This window comes from Anomaloglossus baeobatrachus, chromosome 1 (genome assembly GCF_048569485.1).
Source record: "Anomaloglossus baeobatrachus isolate aAnoBae1 chromosome 1, aAnoBae1.hap1, whole genome shotgun sequence".
Classification (NCBI taxonomy): Eukaryota; Metazoa; Chordata; class Amphibia; order Anura; family Aromobatidae; genus Anomaloglossus; species Anomaloglossus baeobatrachus.
Window position 1 is genome coordinate 918,205,183 of NC_134353.1, and position 24,186 is coordinate 918,229,368.

The following is a 24,186-nucleotide window of genomic DNA, read 5'->3' on the forward strand; positions in this document are numbered from 1 at the left end:
AGGTAATATATATTGTAAGCCCAAAAATAAGTATACAACAAACTACTGCGGTAACCCCAAGTTATCAGCTGTAATTGGTGGGTGAACCAGTCATGTGTTAGCATTTTTGTGTTCTATTTCTGTATAAATATAGCAAGATATTAAAAAGTGAAAAGAATTGAAACAAAAAGTGTATCAGGAAGTTGTAGTAAACTTTTCTATTTAATTTGCTTTATGTGCGTTAAACTGGAATCACCATTAGTTGACATTACCCTAAAATGAGCACCAGGTGGCAGCAGATGATATATAACACCGGGGAACGGTAACATTGGTGCATGAGAAATGTAACCTGTTTTTAGGTCAGTTCTTGTCGTTGATTCTAAATCTGCCTTTATTTTGCTTCCATAATTTCTAGTTAATGAGATGTGATATACCTTATGTATATGCATAAGACCGATCGGAAAATTTGGACTGCTGTCTACTAAACATTATTTTTGCCTTCTTGGTTGTTAAAACAAACAGACTTGTAGATTTATTTTATTTATGAAGAATTTACATCACAGAATAAGAATTAAACATTGACAAACTTGTCAATCACTATGATACTTAGTAAAAGTGGCCCTTTAAATATTTCTTGTAGTGAGTTGGGCCAGGGCAATAACTTTGAAAAGATAAGCAGTAATCCAACATCGTGTGGGTATCCCACTGGTGTCGATATCTTGGTGGAACCGTTTAACTTGCTCTTCACTGTACCAAGGTTTTCTGGGAAACAATCCAAGTGGCTATGGAGATAATGCACCTTGATACTCATTGTACAGCCAAGTTGATGGAAAGAAGATAGCAGTGATAGTTCAGTGTAACTATCTACTTTAGATTTCCCAAGAAAATTCTGAACAACCATAGTGAAAGGATACAATGTATCTGAATCATGTATAACCATAGTGAAAAGAGACCATGCATCTGCCTCAGTTCCGGTCGTGCGCACTACTTCAGTTTGAAGCCGGGACGCGTACACCCGGCTTCATAGTGTGCATGACCGGAACTCCGGGGTCATGCGCACTGAGCTAAAATCCAGCGTTGGACACGATGGCGGCGGAGAGGTGAGTGAGATCATCCTCTAACGCTGTATATTCATTAGTATGATAGCACGCCCACAGGGGTGTACTAACATGCTAATGCAGCTGACTAGCCAGGGGAAGTAACGCCCTTGGGACTAGTCCCCGTGATCATTAGCATACGGTAAAAGATCTTTACAAATACTTTTTCTAAAGATCTCTTTATCTATGCTAGTGTATACAGGGACGGTTAGGCAGGGATTAGCAATATCCACCCAGAACTGCTCATGGTCAGGGCCAGATTAAGGTTGGTGGGGGCCCCTGGGCAGAAAATCTGATGGGGGCCCCATAACGTTAACATTTTTAGCCATAACAGTAGAGCACGAACCGTAGCATTTAGATATAAATCCAATGAACATTTATCTTATCCTGTTCTGCCACATTCAGATTTACAGCACTACAATACAGATACAGTCCAGGATAAATCACAGCTGTCCACTTACACACAGAAAGTAGAGTTAGGGCTGCTTTACACATTTCGATCTCGTATGCGATCGCACACGCCCTCATCGTATGTGCGGAACAGGCAATTTGTTGCCCGTGTCGCACAAACGATTAACCCCCGTCACACGTACTTACCTTCCAAATGACCTCGCTGTGGGCGGCGAACATCCACTTCCTGAAGTGAAAGGGACGTCACACAGCGGCCGGCCAATAGAAGCGGAGGGGCGGAGATGAGCGGGACGTAAACATCCCGCCCACCTCCTTCCTTCCGCATTGCCGGCGGGACGCAGGTAAGCTGTGTTCATCATTCCCGGGGTGTCACATGGAGCGATGTGTGCTGCCTCAAGAACGATGAACAAAGACGTTCAATTTTTAGAAAATGAACGACATGTATGCAATCAACGTTTTAACGCACAATCAGGGTCGCACGTAGCTGTCACACACTACAATATCGCTAACGATGCCGGATGTGCGTCACTTACGACGTGACCCCGCCGAGACATCGTTAGATATATTGTAGCGTGTAAAGCCCGCTTTTGTCACATATTTTTTATTGATCCCAATGTTAAGGCAGCCAGGGCCAGCTCCAGGGTTTTGTGGCCTCCGGGTGAGTCTCAGTGGGCCCCATCCACACACAGACATGCACACACACATACAGGCATGCGTATATACATATTTGAAGACAAATTCAGAAAAATACATATAAACAGACAAATATATGCACAGTTATATACACTGACACATGCAGACACAGATGCATTAGGGCTCGTGCGCACGTTGCGTAATTACATGCATTTACGCTGCGTATAGCACTGCAGTGTAAATGCATGCGTCCTGTGTCCCCTATACAATCTATGTAGATTGTGCATGATACGTGCACCCATTGCTTTTATGAACGCAGCGATTTGGGTGCTAAAATGTTGACCCAAATCCGTGCGTTCATAAAATGAGCATGTCAATTATTCCGTGCGCTATGGATGCAGCTCCCGCTCTGTCTATGGTGGGGGCAGCAGCCAGAGCGCAGGAAATCGGCTTTTTTTGTACAGAAAAACTGAATCCATTATGCAGTGTTTCTGCAGCGATTTGACGCGCACATGTGCTGTCAAATCGCTGCAGAATATTCAGCAGTTACGTGCGCATGAGCCCTTACAGGTATTAATATGGGAAAGTCGCCAGCAGCCTCACTCACCTCTCCTGCTTGTTTCCGTCCAGCTCCTTCAGGACATGTGGCTGTTTCACGATGGCTGTCACTAACACACATGACTGCACACTGACAGCACTGCTGTATATACATCACAAGAGGGGCTGGGGGCTACAATATATACATTACAGGAGGGGCAGGGGGCATAGACGTTACTGGAGTGGCAAACAGCTCTGGTGGTGTACTCATCACTGCGATGGGTGACATAGCGCTCTGGGGAACCCATATAGTTCTGGGGGGGGGGCGCACAGACTGCTCTAATTCATATATACACACACAGTACTGCTTCTTACACACACATCTCTGACACACACACACACACACACACACACTACAATGCACCCCCCATCACCCCCTACACACACACACACACACACACACAATACAATGCACCCCCCATTACCCCTACACACACACGCACACACAATACAATGCACCCCCCATTACCCCTACACACACACACACAATACAATGCACCCCCCATTACCCCTACACACACACACACACAATACAATGCACCCCCCATTACCCCTACACACACACACACACACACACAATACAATGCACCCCCCATTACCCCCCCCCACACACACAATACAATGCACCCCCCATTACCCCTACACACACACACACACACACACACACAATACAATGCACCCCCCATTACCCCTACACACACACACACAATACAATGCACCCCCCATTACCCCTACACACACAATACAATGCACCCCCCATTACCCCTACACACACACAATACAATGCACCCCCCATTACCCCTACACACACACACACACACACACACAAATACAATGCACCCCCCATTACCCCTACACACACACACAATACAATGCACCCCCCATTACCCCTACACACACAATACAATGCACCCCCCATTACCCCTCCCCACACACAATACAATGCACCCCCCATTACCCCTCCCCACACACAATACAATGCACCCCCCATTACCCCTCCCCCTACACACACACACACACACACAATACAATGCACCCCCCCATTACCCCTCCCCCTACACACACACACACACAATACAATGCACCCCCATTACCCCTCCCCCCGCACACAATACAATGCACCCCCCATTACCCCTCTCCTCACACACAATACAATGCACCCCCCATTACCCCTACACACACACGCACACACAATACAATGCACCCCCCATTACCCCTACACACACACATACAATGCACCCCCCATTACCCCTCTCCTCACACACAATACAATGCACCCCCCATTACCCCTACACACACACACACACACACAAATACAATGCACCCCCCATTACCCCTACACACACACACACACACACACAAATACAATGCACCCCCCATTACCCCTACACACACACACACACACACACACACACACAATACAATGCACCCCCCATTACCCCTACACACACACACAATACAATGCACCCCCCATTACCCCACACACACACACACACACACACACACACAATACAATGTACCCCCCATTACCCCTCCCCACACACAATACAATGCACCCCCCATTACCCCTCCCCACACACAATACAATGCACCCCCCATTACCCCTCCCCACACACAATACAATGCACCCCCCATTACCCCTCCCCACACACACACACACAATACAATGCACCCCCATTACCCCTACACACACACACACACACACAAACAATACAATGCACCCCCCATTACCCCTCCCCACACACAATACAATGCACCCCCCATTACCCCTCCCCACACACAATACAATGCACCCCCCATTACCCCTCCCCACACACAATACAATGCACCCCCCATTACCCCTCCCCACACACAATACAATGCACCCCCCATTACCCCTCCCCACACACACACACAATACAATACACCCCCCATTACCCCTCCCCCTCCCCCCACACAATACAATACACCCCCCATTACCCCTCCCCCTCCCCCCACACACACACAATACAATGCACCCCCATTACCCCTCCTCCCCACACACAATACAATGCACCCCCATTACCCCTCCCCCCACACACACATTACCCCTCTCCCCACACACAATACAATGCACCCCCCATTACCCCTCTCCCCACACACAATACAATGCACCCCCCATTACCCCTCTCCCCACACACAATACAATGCACCCATTACCCCTCTCCCCACACACACACACACACACAATACAATGCACCCCTCATGACCTCTCCCCCCACACACAATACACCCTCCATTACCCCTCCCCCCCACACACAATACAGTGCACCCTCCATTACCCCTCCTTCCACACACAATACAATGCACCCTCCATTACCCCTCCCCCCACACACAATACAACCCTCATCACCCCCTACACACACAAATTACACTGCTCCATCCCTACACACTCCTGCCTCCCCCCCTCCCTCGGAATACAGTGCTCCTCCTCTGCCTGTCACAGAGCTGTGTTCCTTCACAAATGTTCACCGTTGTGTCCTCAGCCCCTCCTCACTCATCCCCATTAATTACACCTGTCTCTTCAGCTCCTTCATGGAGCGCTCGCTTCCTCATGTCCCCAGTGTGGCGCCGGCAGCACTGTGATGACGTCAGCAAGGTGCTGATCTCATCACGTTGCTGCACGTCGGGGGCGGGGCCCAGTACCGGTGCGCTGTTCAAATGTATTTACGTCTGAAAGACGCAAATACATTTGAATAGGAACGGAAACAGGAAGCTGCGGTCATTGGCTCTGCTGCGCTCCTCTGCAGTGTACATGCCGGCACACAGCAGAGCCGGCGCACAGCAGAGCCGGCGCACAGCGCGCTGCCTCCTGCTCCTGCTAGTGTGCCTGGCATGTAAGGAGCGCAGCGGGGACAGCAGACAGCGGCCCACCACACCGTGCCCCTGCTTCTAGGTACGGCCGCAGCACCTAGCAGGGAGCATTAGCACACCTCTGACCCCGGAAGTTCAAGCGGCCGCTGGTACTTCCGAGGTCAATCAGCGTCCTGTGCCCGCAGTTTGTTTTTGCGTCTTAAAGACGCAGATGCAAATAAATAGCGGTGCCCCTTCCCCCCCCCCCCCGAAAACACAGCTGATTTATTAGACTGTCTTTACGGAGGGGGAGAGGGTGTGAAAAAAAAAAAAGCTGACAGGTGCCTAGTGCCAAGTATGGTGGGGGCCCCCTTGGAAGCTCTTTTGGTGGGGGCCCCTGGGCTCCAGCCCCGCCTGCCCCGCCTATAATCCGGCCCTGCTCATGGTTCTGGGTGAAACACCTGACAGGTTCCCTTTAATACCGCTGTCGAGGAAAAAGGGGTTTCCAGTTCAAAGCAATGATGAAAGATGAAGCGCTCCGTTCCCTACTCCATCATTCACCAACTGTGTCTGCAATGACGCCAGTACTGCGCACCTGCTGTGCTGACATGTGCGGAGCTGCAGACCACTCACCAAGAAGACCGGAGCAGCGAGGGAACGGAGGAGAGGTGAGTATTTTTTTTATTTATTTATTTTTTTTAAAATCAATTGAGTACAATGGTGACCATAATACTGTATGGAGGTTTTTGGGGTGTGCATTATACTATTTTTAAGACTATTGGGGTGTGTTATATATGGTGTCTATGCTGGGTGCATTATAATATATGGAAAACTTTGAGCGGTGCATTATAAGATTTGAAGGAATATAGGTGCATTATAATATATGGAGGGCTATGGATGGCTCATTTTTAATATATGGAGAACCATGGGAGTGCATTATAATATATGGAGGACTATGAGGGTGCATTATAATATATGGAAAAGTATCGAGTGTGCATTATATTATTTGGAGGACTATGTGAGTGTATTATAACATATGGAGGACTATGGGGGTGAATTGTAATATACGGAGGGCTACGGAGGGGCATTATAATATCTGAAGGAATATCGGCTGCGCATTATAATATTTAGAGGACTATAGGGGTGAATAATATATGGAGGACTATAGGCGTGCATTAGAATATTTGGGGGACTATATGGGTCAATTATAATATATGGAGAACTATGGGGGCATTATAATATATGGAGGTGTAAGGAGAGTACATTATCCTATATGGATGGCTATGGGGAGTGCATTATACTATATGAAAGGCCATGTAGCTCTTATACTACATGGAGGTTCTATGGTAGGGATGCATTATACAATAGGGAAGGCATTGGAGGGCACAATATACTATATAGAAGATTATGGGGTGCATCATACTAAATGGAGAACTATGGCGGGGTGCAACATACTATATTGAGGACTATGGCGGGGTGTCTCATACTATATGGTGGACTATGTTGAGTCAATTATACTATATAGAGGGCAATGTGGGGCCCATTATACTATATGGAGGACTGTGTGGGGCCAATTATACTATATGGAAGGGTTTGTGGGGGTCAGTATACTATTTGGAGGGTGAAGTGAGGGCCATTATAATATTTTGAGAGCTATGAGGGAGGCTTTATACTTTATGGAGGGCTACTTGAGGGTTTTTATACATTATTCAAGCAATTATACACTGTGAAGGTTTGTGTGTGGTCCATCATACTGTGCGAAGGGCTGTGTGGAGGCCATTATACTGTTTGGAGGGCTAGTCTGGGCCATTATGCAGTTTTTAAGAGGTGTGGGAGCCATTACAATGTATGTAGACCCATTATACTACATGGAGGGCTGTGTGAGGGTCACAGTTCGGGGATAATACTGTGTTGGGGGATTATCTGATTTACTGAAGATTTTAGTAAATGCCCTATGATTAGAGTTTCTCTGATTACTCAGTATTTTTTTTTTTAATTTACAGAAAGGAAACCAACTACTTAGACAATGACCTTCCAACGCTGATAAAGAGATCATAACACGCTTATTGCCTAACCCGACTTTAATTTTATTAGCTGGTGACAGACAATGACCTTTCCCCACCTAGTATTCCTGCTGTCTGCAGAAAACACACACACTATTAGTTTACTAATTAAAGGGATTTTCCAAACATTTTTCTTCAGGAGCACAATGCTCCTCTACCTCCTAGCTTCCAGCTTGTCGGGGGTGTGACGCTCCTGAATGATTGACAGTTCAGTTCAGCAGCATCCTTGTGTCACTGTGCACTCTTCAAAGCTGCAACCAGAAACAGCTTTGCCTCTGCGCAGCGGAGGAATGCAATGGCATAGGAACTAATAGGATCCTGATAAGGAACAAGGGGAAGGCAGAAAAGGGGATTTAAAGTGCATGTATTAAATATGTACATCAGGGATTGGTGAGATAGAGAACAGCAGGTTACTAAAGGGAATCTGTCAGGTGATTTTCTGTACAATACTAATCAGGATCAGAAGCTTTTATTGCTCTAAGTTATCTTGTTATCTTGTGGAAAGCTCCATAGAATTAAGTGTGATGCAGTAGCTAGACAAGCATATGTAAATACAAACTGCACACAGTATGTACACCCCTTTCACCTTTCAGTGTGGGCATCAGTGATAGTAAATCTGAACTGAATTTGCTCCGCTGCCCCCACTCATAGGGGTGCTTCACACACAGCGAGCTCGCTGCCGAGATCGCTGCTGAGTCACGCTTTTTGTGACGCAGCAGTGACCTCATTAGCGATCTCGCTGTGTGTGACACTGAGCAGTGATCTGGCCCCTGCTGCGAGATCGCTGCTCGTTACACACAGCCCTGGTTCGTTTTCTTCAAAGCCGCTCTCCTGCTGTGACACACAGATTGCTGTGTGTGACAGCAAGAGAGCGACAAATGAAGCGAGCAGGGAGCAGGAGCCGGCGTCTGACAGCTGAGGTAAGCTGTATCCAAGATAAACATCGGGTAACCAAGGTGGTTACCCGATATTTACCTTAGTTACCAGGCTCCGCAGCTCTCACGCTGCCTGTGCTGCCGGCTCCGGCTCTCTGCACATGTAGCTGCTGTACACATCGGGTTAATTAACCCGATGTGTACAGCAGCTAGGAGAGCAAGGAGCCAGCGCTCAGTGTGCGCGGCTCCCTGCTCCCTGCTCACACTGGTAACTAATGTAAACATCGGGTAACCATACCCGATGTTTACCTTAGTTACCAGTCTCCGCAGCTTCCAGACGGCGGCTCCGTGCAAGCGCAACGTCGCTTGCACGTCGCTGCTGGCTGGGGGCTGGTCACTGGTCGCTGGTGAGATCTGCCTGTTTGACAGCTCACCGGCGACCATGTAGCGATGCAGCAGCGATCCTGACCAGGTCAGATCGCTGGTCGGATCGCTGCTGCATCGCTAAGTGTGAAGGTACTGTCTCTCACCTATCAGCAGTGATAATGAATGCACTGGGAGATGGATGGAGGGGAGCAGTGCATATGCAAATTGTATTTACAAACACTTGAGACTTCAGTGTCTCCTGCATCCTAGTCAAGAGCATAAAGCAAGATAACAGTATTAGGTAGAACAATAAAAGTTAATGATCCTGAAAGGTCTTCTTAAGGCCTGTTTAAAAAGAACATTAATATTGTACTAGAAAATCACCTGACAGATTCCCTTTAAATTAATTTGTCCATCTGTCAGTCATCAATATTAGCTTTCGGCACAGAGAGCATGGACCTTAAATCCATTCTGTGTCTACCTTCCCCTTCTGCACTTTTCTATTGTGGGAAATCAATGTTGCTATAATTTTTAATCAGTTCTCAATTTTTTTTTACAAATACTAGAAAAGAAATTGAAAACTTGATTGTGATTGGATCCTGTAATGCCTGATGTCCATATGATAACACTGATCTGCTACAACGCTCATATATTCTTAAGGCCGCTTTACACGCAATGACATCGCTAATGAGATGTCGTTGGGGTCACGGAATTCGTGACACACATCCGCCCTTGTTAGCGACGTCGTTGCCTGTGACACGTACGAGCGACCGCTAACGATTAAAAATACTCACCTTATCGTTGCTCGTTGACACGCTGTCCAGTTCCCAAATATCGTTACTGTTGCAGGACACAGGTTGTTTGTCATTCCTGCGGCAGCACACATCGCTACGTGTGACACCGCAGGAACCTCACCTTACCTGGGGCCGCCGGCATTGAGGAGGGAAGGAGGTGGGTGGGATGTTCGTCCCACTCATCTCCGCCCCTCCGCTTTGATTGGGCAGCCATTTGGTGACGTCGCTGTGACGTCGAACGAACCACCACCTTAGAAAGAAGGCGGATCGTCGGTCACAGCAAAGTCGCTAGCCAGGTAAGTAGTGTGACGGGTCCGAGCGATGTTGTGCGCCACGGGCAGCGATTTGCCCGTGATGCACAACCGACGGGGGCGAATACGCACGCTAGCGATCTTGCTAGCGAGATCGCAGCGTGTAAAGTGGCCTTTACTTTGCAGATATATGTCGCAACCACATAATCCTTTGCCGTGTCGTGTGGACACCCTTCAGATAGTCAAACATGCTTTTATGTGGGCCAGAGCTGTGACCCTGCTCCCCATAGTTTATTCTCAGAACTGTAAAAAGGACCTGGTGACATTATTGTGTAGAGGAAAAATTACACTATTATAGGAAAGGCTTCTTTACAGTTAGAGGAGGAAAGCCAAGGTATGATCTACGTGTTAATAGTAATCGCAGATACAATGACAATATTTAATAAAGGGAAGAGAAAGAAGTCAATTTTTCTGATACTTTTTTTTTTTTGTACTATTGATTTATGAAATTAGAAGGAAATCACAATTACGCTTTAAGTGATACAACCATATTGATTTTCCAGCCTCACTGTGACAGGTCATCACGTCTGACCCCCGAGGTGCAAGATACTAATGACACATAATGAGCGTCAATCGGGAAATGGCAAATCACTGCAAGAAATAAAAACATAAAGCGATGTTGACTTATTACATTGTAGCCGGCTGGTATATCTGATCGATGCTGTGTACACAGTCCTACAAGGAACAGTAAATGTCTGAGCGTGTCCTTCCCCCTGTGACCTGATTGTGTACTTATCACTCATATAATGGACTCTTTATTGCGGCCGCACATTATTACTGCGCTATATGAGTATTTGTATGGGGTCATTAAGCACGCGTCATTTATGGAACAATTACATATTGATTTTATGATAAGTAAAGCTGTATAGGAAATCCTGGACTGTTGGACTGTTCATAAAGAAAATACTAACGCCAATAATACCACAAAGCGACTGAGCCGCATAGCAGCAGTTTGTCAATGTATGTGTCATGAGATATCTGGGTCCGCACACGCAGGTTACTACTACGGTGTCGGACTCTGTTCACATTGCAGAGTCTGACAGGCAATCCGGTCTCTCAAGTGCTCAGCTTCGCTGGGCATCGGCTGAGTTGTTTCACTGATCCCGGCCATTCAAGAGTTAATCCTTTTTGGAGCAGTGTGCAAGTCTTCTGAGTGCCGGGTTGCTAATTTCCATCCACAGCTGGTCTCTTCATATTTATGCCTGGGGAGTGTAAGAGGAGATCGCCAAAGATGGCTTCAGCTCAGCTCCAGCGGTCCCAGTCTCAGTGGTTATTCTGTTCATGGTGTGTGAAGCCCCGCCGGTGTTGTGTCGGTGCATTACCTTCAGGGACTCCACGTAGCTGGTGCTGGTCACAGGTAGGGAATCTTCGGTTTTGATCGTGACGCCACTCTCAGTATTGCGGCCAGTAGGGACCGCCACTGCAGGTTGAGGGTCGCCTGGGGCTGATGGTGTGTGCAGTTAGTTGGAATAGCCTCCTGAGAGTGAGGCAAGCCCCAGGGCCCAGTGTAGGTTTGTAGTACCACAAGTCGCAGAATGACTCACACAGGCAGAACTGTCTTTCAAGGGCTTTTACTCACATTTGATGGCAGGGTGAGTAGCCCGGGCCTAGCTGGGATGAACCAGATGGGAACCAGGTATCCTTCCGGCTGACTTTATGAGGGTGACTACTGACTCGCCTTCCTTAGCCCTTGATGGTTTGGGGTGACCCCGACTTTGAGTCCCTATGGGGGTCACCCAGGGAAGATGCTGCAGCCTCTCTCCCCCTTTTGTTTGCCGTTTGCTTGTTCCCCGGACCAGGCCACTCCAGCTGCTTGCCTCCTGTGACCTATGGGCCCTCACTGCGGTTACGTGGCTGCGGCTTTTGTGGTGTTGTGGTGTGGGCTTTGAGAGCCCCACACCGGCAGGTTTAGCAGAAGAAAGCTGGATCTATCTTCGCTTCGGGATCTGCCGCCCGGTTGGGCCTGGTGCTCTCTAGCAGTCTCCTTACTTCCCACTCCGTGCTTTCTCTCTAGCTGAAGCTGGCTTTCAGGTAGCACTCCTAGTTGACCGTTCTCCCCCGTCAGTAGCCACTGCGCGGGCGCTGTTAGACAGCCACAGCCCCACAGGTCTGCTCCTCACTGAGCCCTATGGAGTTCTCTGCTCTAACTGACTCACTGCTCCTCCTCTCCTGTTCTTGCCTACGCCACCTAGCAACCAGACTCTCTTACCACACCCCTTGAGAGGAGATGGAGGCTTTTGGCCCCCTCCACTATTCCAGTGAAGGTCAAGGCTTTGCCCCCTCCTGGGATCCCCAGGGGTCCTCTCATGGGTACATGTGTGAGACCTGATCACTATGCGCCTGTGTTCCACACCCCGGTCAGCCTTCTGGATTACCTGTATTGTACTGTCCCCAGCATGGGTGCAGTACTCAGTGGTGCCTGACCAGGTCAGGGGCGCCACATTCCCCCTTAGTTATCACCAGCACATCCTCGGGCTGCAAGACAACATTTTAAAATGCATAAAACATTAAAACATGTAAAAACATTTTTAAAAGCACCAGGTACCATACATCACCACCCTCCACCCACAAGTCCGTTAACCCACCCAAAACCCTTTCACGTTGGCCGCGGCTTCAGCCACTTCTGGCAGGATGTAGAGGCGGCTTACATGGGCTGGTGGTTTCAGGGTATACCTGGCCTGGTGGATCCGCGCCTTCAGCCTCTTCTGGCAGGATGCAGAGGCGGCCTCCACAGTTGGTGCTGACCAGGTACCCTCTTTGTGGTGGTGAGCCAAGGCCCCATAAACAGGCGTGCTCTCTGGTCGCAGGTGAGCCAAGGCCCTATATACGGACGGGCTCCTCCTGGTTGCAGACGAGCCAAGCCCCTAAACAGGCTGACTCTGGTGGCGGTGGTGCCCTCTGGTGTAACTATTTACACTGCGAGAGTTTGTGGCTATAGCCAGTTCATAGCCTTAAGGTTTATGGTTTTCTCACAATAGTTTTTGTGGGCACATGCTTGAACGTGAACGTTGCAAAACAAACTTTTTCAAAACTTTAACTGGTAACTTCTTTCTTTACTTTACTTTTACTCCTCTTTACCAGGGCTTGAGCCTGTATGGCGGTGGCACCTGCTGGTTTCTTGATCTCTGTCGTCGTCTGTGGTTGTTTCATCTGTAGGTTCTTTTTCTCTACTTTGTCTTCCTTCTCTTTCTTTAGGGCTTTGTGTTACGTCCAGGGCATACAATCCTCTTTCGCCTTGATGCATAGTAAACTGGACTGAATCTCCCATCTTTAGATTTCTGCTAGGGTGTCCTCTAGGCAGATTAGCTCTGACGTCTCTCCGATTGACAAATATCCCTTCTTTGATACCAGGTGCTACGATGAATCCATATCCACTTCTCAGATTAAAATCCTCCACTACTCCTCTGAAAAGGGGTCCTCTGGCCTGGGCTTTGGACCTTCTCAGGGCTCGTTTTTCTTGCAGGTCTCTGGCGGTGACTTCTCTCTGCTCTGGAGATGACGGTGCAGAGGATAGTTGCATTCTGTTGCGGTGTGTCTTACGGGCTGGATTCTGTAGGGTGCAGCTCACAAACTCCCAGGTAAGGCTTTTGGGCAGTTCTTCTTCTGCAGATGGTGTCAGGTCTTCCTCATCCCAGCGGGAATAAGGCAGCATCTCTGGCTCTGGGTATGGCTCTGGAGTCAGCTCCTCAGCTTCCTGGCCTCCTCTCCCCCTTAGTTCTTCTTGGCACTCCTTTGGTGGCAGTGCTGGGGATGGGCTTTCTTCAGCTGGTCTGGGCGGTGGACTCTCTGGCGCGGCTGCAGGGGTTGCCTGAATCTCCTTGGGGGTATGCGGAGGGAGCAGATACCGATCCACCATCTCTTGTGGGAACTGGGCCTCTAGGTCAGCCTTCAGCTTCCAGTATTCGGGGTCCTCTCCTATCAGGGTCTTCCTAGCAGGGACCTCTCTGGACTGGGGAGCGGTGTCTGCTCTGGCCTTGCAGGCCGGGGTAAACGATGAGGTAATCTCTTCTTGGCGGGCCGCGCCTGGCATGGCGGCGGCCTGGTCTTGGCGGGCCGCGCCCTGGATGGCGGCGGCCTGGTCTTGGCGGGCCGCGCCCGGCATGGCGGCGGCCTGGTCTTGGCGGGCCGCGCCCGGCATGGCGGCGGCCTGGTCTTGGCGGGCCGGGCCTAGCAGGGCGGCGGCCTGGGTCAGCGTTACGCCTGCGACGCGGATGAGGGTCGCGGTGGCAGCCGGTTCTTTGCGGGCCGGACTGGGCGTTGCTGCAGGGACCGGGTCTTGGTAGGCCGAGCAGGGCACCGCTGCGGCCGCTAGGGCTTGGAAGGCCGCACCTGGCGTGGCTGCGGCCTGCTTCAGCGTCGCCGCACCGGACGCCTCTTCGGGGACCGCGGGCGTGGCAGCAGGGGTCGGGGCACTTGCGCTGGCCGGGGCATCACTCGACTCACCCACCGGTGGCAGCATCGGGGTCTGCGTCATCGCCGTCCTGTCTGGCACTCGGCGCGCGGCTCTCCTTTCATAGGCCCGAACCGCCGCGGTCATCTCCAGCATTTCCATTCGTTCTTCCCGGATCTGCTCCACAACCCGGTTCTCCAGTCTGTCACAGAACTGGGCCAGCTCCCGATACCACCAGGCAGCGGAGCCCGGTTCTGGATTTCTGCGGTCAGACGCCATTTCTTCTGCGCCCTCTTCTGCACGACTCTCCAGCTGTGGACTCGCCGTTGCCTCTGATAGCAAGCTGTTCAGTTTCTGCTCTGCCTCTTTCAGCAGCTCCTCTCCCAGCAGCAGGCTTGTGGCTCCCTTTCTGTCCCGACGTCTCTGGACGCTTCCACTCTCATAGCTGGCAAGGTCAGAACTCTGCAGAGGATCTCTGGGTAGCCACACCTCTTCGTGGGCGGTAACTTCTTCCAGCGCGGGCTGCTGTTGTTTTTCAGCGCGCTTTTCATGGTGGCAATATGGCGGCGCTTCCAATTTTTCAAGCGGACCGCCTAGGCACATGGTCACCTGTCTGAACAGGTCTAGTCCTTATCCTGTTCGTGACGCCAGATGTGAAGCCCCGCCGGTGTTGTGTCGGTGCATTACCTTCAGGGACTCCACGTAGCTGGTGCTGGTCACAGGTAGGGAATCTTCGGTTTTGATCGTGACGCCACTCTCAGTATTGCGGCCAGTAGGAACCGCCACTGCAGGTTGAGGGTCGCCTGGGGCTGATGGTGTGTGCAGTTAGTTGGAATAGCCTCCTGAGAGTGAGGCAAGCCCCAGGGCCCAGTGTAGGTTTGTAGTACCACAAGTCGCAGAATGACTCACACAGGCAGAACTGTCTTTCAAGGGCTTTTACTCACATTTGATGGCAGGGTGAGTAGCCCGGGCGTAGCTGGGATGAACCAGATGGGAACCAGGTATCCTTCCGGCTGACTTTATGAGGGTGACTACTGACTCGCCTTCCTTAGCCCTTGATGGTTTGGGGTGACCCCGACTTTGAGTCCCTATGGGGGTCACCCAGGGAAGATGCTGCAGCCTCTCTCCCCCTTTTGTTTGCCGTTTGCTTGTTCCCCGGACCAGGCCACTCCAGCTGCTTGCCTCCTGTGACCTATGGGCCCTCACTGCGGTTACGTGGCTGCGGCTTTTGTGGTGTTGTGGTGTGGGCTTTGAGAGCCCCACACCGGCAGTTTTAGCAGAAGAAAGCTGGATCTATCTTCGCTTCGGGATCTGCCGCCCGGTTGGGCCTGGTGCTCTCTAGCAGTCTCCTTACTTCCCACTCCGTGCTTTCTCTCTAGCTGAAGCTGGCTTTCAGGTAGCACTCCTAGTTGACCGTTCTCCCCCGTCAGTAGCCACTGCGCGGGCGCTGTTAGACAGCCACAGCCCCACAGGTCTGCTCCTCACTGAGCCCTATGGAGTTCTCTGCTCTAACTGACTCACTGCTCCTCCTCTCCTGTTCTTGCCTACGCCACCTAGCAACCAGACTCTCTTACCACACCCCTTGAGAGGAGATGGAGGCTTTTGGCCCCCTCCACTATTCCAGTGAAGGTCAAGGCTTTGCCCCCTCCTGGGATCCCCAGGGGTCCTCTCATGGGTACATGTGTGAGACCTGATCACTATGCGCCTGTGTTCCACACCCCGGTCAGCCTTCTGGATTACCTGTATTGTACTGTCCCCAGCATGGGTGCAGTACTCAGTGGTGCCTGACCAGGTCAGGGGCGCCACAGGTGAACTACAGTTGCTTTAGCTGAGTGCCGTATTTCTTTGATTAGAACTACAGTTGCTGTTCTGCATGGTGTGAACATTCCCTTGTTGTGAGTTTATTTCCTAATCTTTTCTTTATTCCTTTGTACACATAAAGTCTCCACTTTGTGTTTGTGTGCATAGTGTACGAGGTTTCGTTCTCCCTTGTTCGTGTTTTTTGTGGGGTTTTGTTACTGGGTTTCCGGCCCGCTCCCAGGATGGGAGCAGTAAGATCAGGGCTTGGATAGGAGTCAGGGTCATGCTGAGGGCTCGGACCTGGCTATCATCAAGCTTACCTTCAAGATAAGGGAAAGCGCAGGGTCTCGAGTCTGAGGGCTAGCTTAGGAGCCCCGGCTCCGTCAGTGTATACCCCGTGACAGTTTGGTGGATTTATTTTGGCAGTCTATGACACTTTCATGGGAGGAGGGGGCAACATTTATGAGTAATATTCTAGCACTATACAACATGATTATTTGGCACTGTATGACGGTATGTAGATACTCAGTGACACTATTATCCCGACACTGTATGACCATGTTGTTTAGGCACTTAAATGCTACTGTTATCACTAGGTGAAACTGATAGATAAGCATTGCGTGACGTTATGTTGGCAGTGTATGGAATTTTTATTAAGCACTATATGTTGGTATTTTGTAGTCATTTTATGATACTATTAGTGGGTTGTATAGTGCTATCATTGGGGTATTGTATGGAGATTTGATTGGACATTGTATTGCATAGTCATTTGGCTCTGTATTGCTATTATTTAGGTACTGTATAGAGTGTGAGATGGCTTCTAAACATGTAGTCGATGGGAGGTATGTATCAGAGAGATGGATATCCTCTGTGATGTAAGCCCGGGTGTAAGCTCTAGTACACTTGGTACGAAGAGAGTTATTAGGGCGCGGAAGAGTTTTATAAGCAATCGGGGATATGAGCGGGTCTGGATGCTTATATATGTGACGCCCTGGACTAGCCAGGGGTCACAGGTAACAACACACACACACACACACACCCAACCTAGGCAGTTACAACAGTCAAACAAAAACCCTTGTTGCCTCCCTCCAGGGTCTGATGTCCACACCAGGTGGGGCGGAGTCAGGTGGTTGGCCCCGCCCACCGAGGAGTTCACAGGTCTGGAGGCGGGAAAAGGAGTCAGATTAGTTCAGGAGGTAGAAGTGAAAGGAGTAAACTACTGACGTGTCTGGGTTGGAGCCCAGATACTGACAGCAAGGTTGGCAGATGATAGGGCCGTCTGCAGGAGTCAGCGGAACTCTGCGGAACCGTAGGACCGGGGTTGGACGGTGGCCCACCGGTACCGAACCGGGGAGCGGAGTGAAGTTGAGCACACAGGCAGGGCCATCGGACCTCGACCAGGCTTGGAGCCGCCGTCAATAGTCAAATCCGAATGTGACAGGGACCCCCGGGGTTCCCTAACAACCCAGTCCCGATTGAAGGCAACCGCTCACACCGTGAGGATATACAGCCACTGCCACAGGCTAGAAATCCAAGGGCCAGAGCCTGCAGGCAAAACGGGCTCCTACGGCACCTATACGCCGGGGAGCGGACTACCGGTGGGCAACCACAGGAGTCAGAACATTCTAAAAGGTGCAGGGAAAGACAGCCACCATCAGCCGTGCGGGGAGAGCACAACATCAACACTGCAGCCAGCTGCGGGACCCGTCCATCCGGCCGTTTTGGTTTACCAGAGACTTTGTCAGTGATTGTCTGAGTGAGTACACCAGTGCCGTCCGGCACCGCGCCGCGCAGTCCCTGCACCCCAGCCATCCAGCCTCCCCGTCACACCACCGGGCCCCGGGAACACCAAACCCCCCTACCCACGGAGGGGATAACATCCCAGCTGCACCCTACCATCTCTCCCCGTTACCAGCAGCGGTGGTGCCATCATCACCACGATCCGTGGGTGGCGTCACGGACAATCTCCCCAAACCAATCACCCCCCCCCTTTTCACTCACGGGCGAGGAGCGCTGCTCGAGTCGAGTCCCCAGGTCCAGCCCACCGCTCGAGCCACCGAGCAGCAGCAGCAGAAGCCCCGGACCCGAGCGTGGCGAGCGCGCCCCGCCGCCCGCGACAACTTGGCGTCACGAATAGGATCTGACCAGTCTACCTACCGGTAGAAGTGCGCCTTGCAGTCCCCGCCAGCGGCGTCCGGCAGAAAAATTTGAAGCGCCGCCATCTTTGGCGCGAAGATTTCCCGCTCAAGCATATTCCCCGAGCAGGGAAGGCGCGAAAGTGAAGCCCCGCCCCAAAGAAGGAGTGCTAGAAAGTACCAAGGGGGGGCGGGTGAAGGCCTGCTTAATGTAACCAAGGCCATAAAAGCAGGGACGCCAGGACTCTGCAAGCGATATGGTTCCTGGAACACTGCTGCACAGGATGTCCCGTCCGTCCGGCACCGCTGAAACCCCAGAGCCCACGCCAGGAACAGCGGCGTGGGTGGATGTCCGGACCGCCCAAATGTGCAGCCGCCTGCAGGCCCAGGTGCAGTTCTTTTTGGATGGATGGATGGCCGACATGGCGGAGGTGGCAGCGGCCGTGCGGAAACGCGAGGTGGAGGCTGAGTTGGAGGAACGGGTAAGCGACCCACGCCCCTGTGTCCCAGAAGGACCGGTCGCTGCGTCTGAGGGGCCCGGTCTGCGCCCACTCACCCTGCTGCCTCCCGCTACCCGTATCGGTTTCTACTACCCCGCCACTAGGCCCGCTACCCCCACCTCTGGTAGCGGAGCTCCGCCCGTCCGCCCAGGAGGGCCGGCCTGCAAGCGATGTCCATAGACAATTCGTACCGCTGCTATGGAAGATCCAGCGGGAGGTGCCCGTCCGCGAAGAGGAGCCATCGGCACCGGAAGTGGCCGCACCCAAGACCGCCCCGGCTCCGGTGGTCCGTCCGGTCCAGGAGGAGGCGGAGGTCCAGCCGGTGAGGATCCCTGTTCCCAAACCCCAAACCTCGGCTGAGGCAGCACTCCAGGCCACGTCACCGCAGGACCCCCACAAGAGAGTACCGGTTGTGGCCGGTGTGGGCGCGTTCCAGCGGGGCCCGCTCCGAGCACAGGGGCAAGCCAGCGCCCCTTACTGGGACAGGGAGCCAAGCCAGTTAGGCCGAGAAAACGCCACCAGGGAGCAGCAGAGGGCTGAGGTGATGGCGCGAGTGATCAAGGAAAAGAGCGCGCTCCGCAATGCCACCTTTCGGGTGCGGGGCCCGGTGTATGAAGGCCAAGTCAGGAAGTTTGACTCGCAAAGGGGGTTCGGCTTTATCTATGAACCGGGCCTGGAGGCCGAAGTGTTTGTGGCTCGCCGCAACGTCAATTCGCACCTCCCAACGGGCCACCCAGGTTGCGATCTGTTGCCGGGCGACCTGGTCTCCTACACCCGACACTGCGGGGAGAGGGGCTGGTTTGCCCTGGACGTTAAACAAAGGGAAAGCCGCGGAGTGCAGATGCGGCCCCAGCCCCCTCCTCCACTGTCCCGTCCGGATATCGAGCTGGAAGAGGTCCTTGAAGGGTGCGACCTCAAATAGTGGCAGCGGGTCTCCGTTTGAAGACAAGTTGTCCCCGGAGGGACTCTATGTGTTTACCGTACGCATGAGGAACTGCTCATAGACATGGCCGAGAACTTGCAGGCCACCCATGAACTTGTGGGTTTGTAAATAATGATTGGGCCGTTTTCCGTCCGTGCCACCTGCAGAGAGGCAGATTGGAGGAGGGACCCGCAGTGGAGCAGGCTGGGGTCCGGCCACCACCTGGACCAGTGGCCATCCTCCGGGGGTCAGGGGTCCCCCTGGACGTGGGGTCCCCTGAAGTGACAGCCGGGTGCGAGTTACCGTACCCGTTCCCGCTCGGGCAGCCTGAACCTGGACTAGGGTAAAGAGGTGCTGCCCACTTCTTAGGGGCAGCACCAGGGCTAGGTTGCTTGGGTGGGAGAGCGGATGACCACGAACCCGTCTGTTTAATAAAAATGTTCAATATTTGAAACGTTAAAGCACTGCACCTCCCGTAAGGAAAATTTCTAAAATATGCGTATGTTGAATGTTTAAAATGTTATTTATCTTTTGCAGTTCAAAAATAAAACCGGTGATGGACGGGCAGCCCGCGGACGGTCTGCATTTTACCAAGGGGGAATGTGACGCCCTGGACTAGCCAGGGGTCACAGGTAACAACACACACACACACCCCCACCCTAGGCAGTTACAACAGTCAAACAAAAACCCTTGTTGCCTCCCTCCAGGGTCTGATGTCCACACCAGATGGGGCGGAGCCAGGTGGTTGGCCCCGCCCACCGAGGAGTTCACAGGTCTGAAGGTGGGAAAAGGAGTCAGATTAGTTCAGGAGGTAGAAGTGAAAGGAGTAAACTACTGACGTGTCTGGGTTGGAGCCCAGATACTGACAGCAAGGTTGGCAGACGGTGGTGGCCGTCTGCAGGAGTCAGCGGAACTTTGCGGAACCGTAGGACCGGGGTTGGGCGGTGGCCCACTGGTACCGAACCAGGGAGCGGAGTGAAGTTGAGCACACAGGCAGGGCCATCGGACCCCGACCAGGCTTGGAGCCGCCGTCAATAGTCAAATCCGAATGTGACAGGGACCCCCGGGGTTCCCTAACAACCCAGTCCCAATTGAAGGCAACCGCTCTCACCGTGAGGATATACAGCCACCGCCACAGGCTAGAGATCCAAGGGCCAGCACCTGCGGGCAAAACGGGCTCCTACGGCACCTATACGCCGGGGAGCGGACTACCGGTGGGCAACCACAGGAGTCAGAACACATTCTAAAAGGTACAGGGAAAGACAGCCACCATCAGCCGTCCGAGGAGAGCACAACATCAACACTGCAGCTGGCTGCGGGACCCGTTCATCTGGCCGTTTTGGTTTACCAGAGACTTTGTCAGTGATTGTCTGAGTGAGTACACCAGTGCCGTCCGGCACCGCGCCGCGCAGTCCCTGCACCCCAGCCATCCAGCCTCCCCGTCACACCACCGGGCCCCGGGAACACCAAACCCCCCTACCCACGGAGGGGATAACATCCCAGCTGCACCCTACCATCTCTCCCGGGATCCCCGTTACCAGCAGCGGTGGTGCCATCATCACCACGACCCGTGATTGGCGTCACGGACAATCTCCCCAAACCAATCACCCCTCCCTTTCACTCACGGGCGAGGAGCGCTGCTCGAGTCCCCGGGTCCGGCCCACCACTCGAGCCACCGAGCAGCAGAAGCCCCGGACCCGAGCGTGGTGAGCGCGCCCCGCCGCCCGCGACATATACTTCACCCTTGGGAGTGGTACATGGGCTAAAATGGAAACCAGTAGCCTTAGAAGGTGTCTGTGTGTGGAGGTTGCTACAACTCTAGTGGGACCCCTGTGTCAAGGAAAGTGTCTTATCCAGATAAGGCGATCCTGCAGCTTAAAGGGCTGTTAATATTCTATGTTTGAACCTTTAGGACGGAGAAAGGCTTTTTTTATGTTTTCTTGTGCAGCAGTTTACACAGACTGAAAATAAACCAGCTGGACTTTTTTCTTTTAAAATGAAATTGTTCCTGTGATACCTGAACAAGCACCCAAGTGAGTCAAAATGGTACAAGGAATATTATTTGATATTGTATGATACTGATATTTGACTGTATGGAAATGATATTTACTATATACAGTAGCTACATGCAAAACCCAAGGAAAATAACCTAATTAAACATATACCCTATAGTAAGTAAACAAACAAACAAACAGTAATTGTACATATAAACAACATGGGGTACTTAGTTAACATTAGTTGGATTAAAAAAGCATAAAAGCCATCCCACCGTGACAAGGCCAGGACAGTCCTAGCCTGTCTCTAAGGCCTAAGGGGTACTTTGCACACTACGACATCGCAAGCCGATGCTTGCGATGCCAAGTGCGATAGTCCCCGCCCCCGTCGCACATACAATATTGTGTTATAGCTGCCGTAGCGAACATTATCGCTACGGCAGCTTCACACGGACTTACCTGCCCTGCGACGTCGCTCTGGCCGGTGCACCGCCTCCTTACTAAGGAGGCGGGTCATGCGGCGTCACAGCGACACACGGCAGGCGGCCAATAGAAGCGGAGGGGCGGAGTTGAGCGGGACGTAAACATCCCGCCCACCTCCTTCCTTCCACATAGCCGGCGTGAGCCACAGGACGCAGGTAAGAGATGTTCCTCGCTCCTGCGGCTTCACACACAGCGATGTGTGCTGCCGCAGGAACGAGGAACATCGTAACATCGGTCCTTCCGAAATTATGGAAATGACCGACGCTACATCGATCATACGATTTCGACGCTTTTGCACTCGTTAATCTATCAAAAACAATTTACACACTCCGATATCGACAGCGACGCCGGATGTGCGTCACTTTCGATTTGACCCCACCGACATCGCAGCTGCGATGTCATAGTGTGCAAAGTACCCCTAAGACACACGGCATGAAAATCACCTATGTGTCAGCACATATCAGCGATTCTTTTCGCAGCCCTAATCGGACCGAGAAAACAATCGCAGCATGCTGCGACTGTAATGCGATCCTAGACTCTCGCACCCATTCAAGTCTATGGGGTGGGAGAAAAATCGCACTGCACTCGCAGTACACCAATGTACTGCGTGCAAGTGCATCGCGAGAATGGCAATAGCCGGCAACGGAGGAGAGAGGGAGATAAATCCCTCCCTCCCCTCTACAGCGCCGGCCCGCCCCTCCTCAGCACTAGCCCGCCCCTCCTCTGAGGCAGCCCGCCCTCCGCAGCTGTGGTCTGATCGCACGATCGGACTTCAGTCGCAGTGACACTCGCATGACACTCGGCTCCCGCTGTGCTGCCAGTGTGAGCCGAGTGTCATGCGAGGATCGCAGTAGTGCCCCGTGTGGCCCCGGCCTAATATTAAAACTTCACCATGTGTCAGCCAACCTCAATGTGAATAAGGGCAGAGCAGGACAGGGGCCCGACTAAGACGCCCACCCATGGAAAGCTATGTAGATAAATGTCTAAGTCACAAAGGGGAACAATGCCTCTATTTGTACACAAAACAAAAAACTATAGCAAAGCCAAAGAAAAGAGCAGGAGCATAAATTGGTATATGTGCAATGCAATGCATAAGAGCACATTCACACTGTGGCCATTTTGTCACGCCCACCGGGGCTGAGGGGGTTACTCATTACCGGGCCGGTGTCGTAGGGATGTCACAGCGGCTAGGCCCGGCTCCGTGACCCCGGTGGTGTCATAAAAGATGGTAGAGGATGGTGGGGGGGGTTATGGTTTTGTGACAATGTGACGCCCTGGCCTATCAGGTCATCACAGGGTATTGTGCAATCTGCCCTTCTGCGCAATATCCACCTCCTCCTTGGTTAGGGGTCCCCAACTTGTGGTGGTGCCAAAACCAGCTAATCAAAATCCTAGGAACATTCTGCACCATACCCACCAGACACACCAGTGGACGGCCGCCTGAGTGGAATAGGGTCGCCCACTTGGGAGTTTGGTAAGGGGAGGTCAGGAGTAGGCCAGTGCAGTGTTGGAGGTGAAGGAGAGAGGAGGTCAGGAGCCGGGCTCCTTGGAAGTAACTAGGTGGCAGAAGGTGGTCTGGGCCTAGTAGGAGTTGGACCCCCAGTCGCAGGGGATCGTGACAAAGGGCACGGTACTGTCGAGGAAGACAGTCGGCAGTCTTGTACCATGACAGGGCTGGGACCAGGGCACGACAGGGTACGTGGACCCTAGGTCAGGGAGTAACTTCAGGCAACCTGACAATTCACCCGACGAGAACGGAGCCTTCAAGAACCGCTCTCCACCCACTCCAAAATTGGGGTACTAGCGCACCGAGGGGGATAGGACTTTCCACAAAACAGTCCAGGAAATCCCAAGCGTGAACCCTGAGAGCAAGCTCCCACAGTTAGCCACACTGGGGAGCGGGACCCGATTAGTTTTACGCTACCGGGGCCAACTAAGAAGTAGACTAAGTGCCAAGAAAAAGGTCACAAATCATATGGCAACACCACCGGGGACGGGACCCAAACTAGCTCCCCTCGGCGGCAG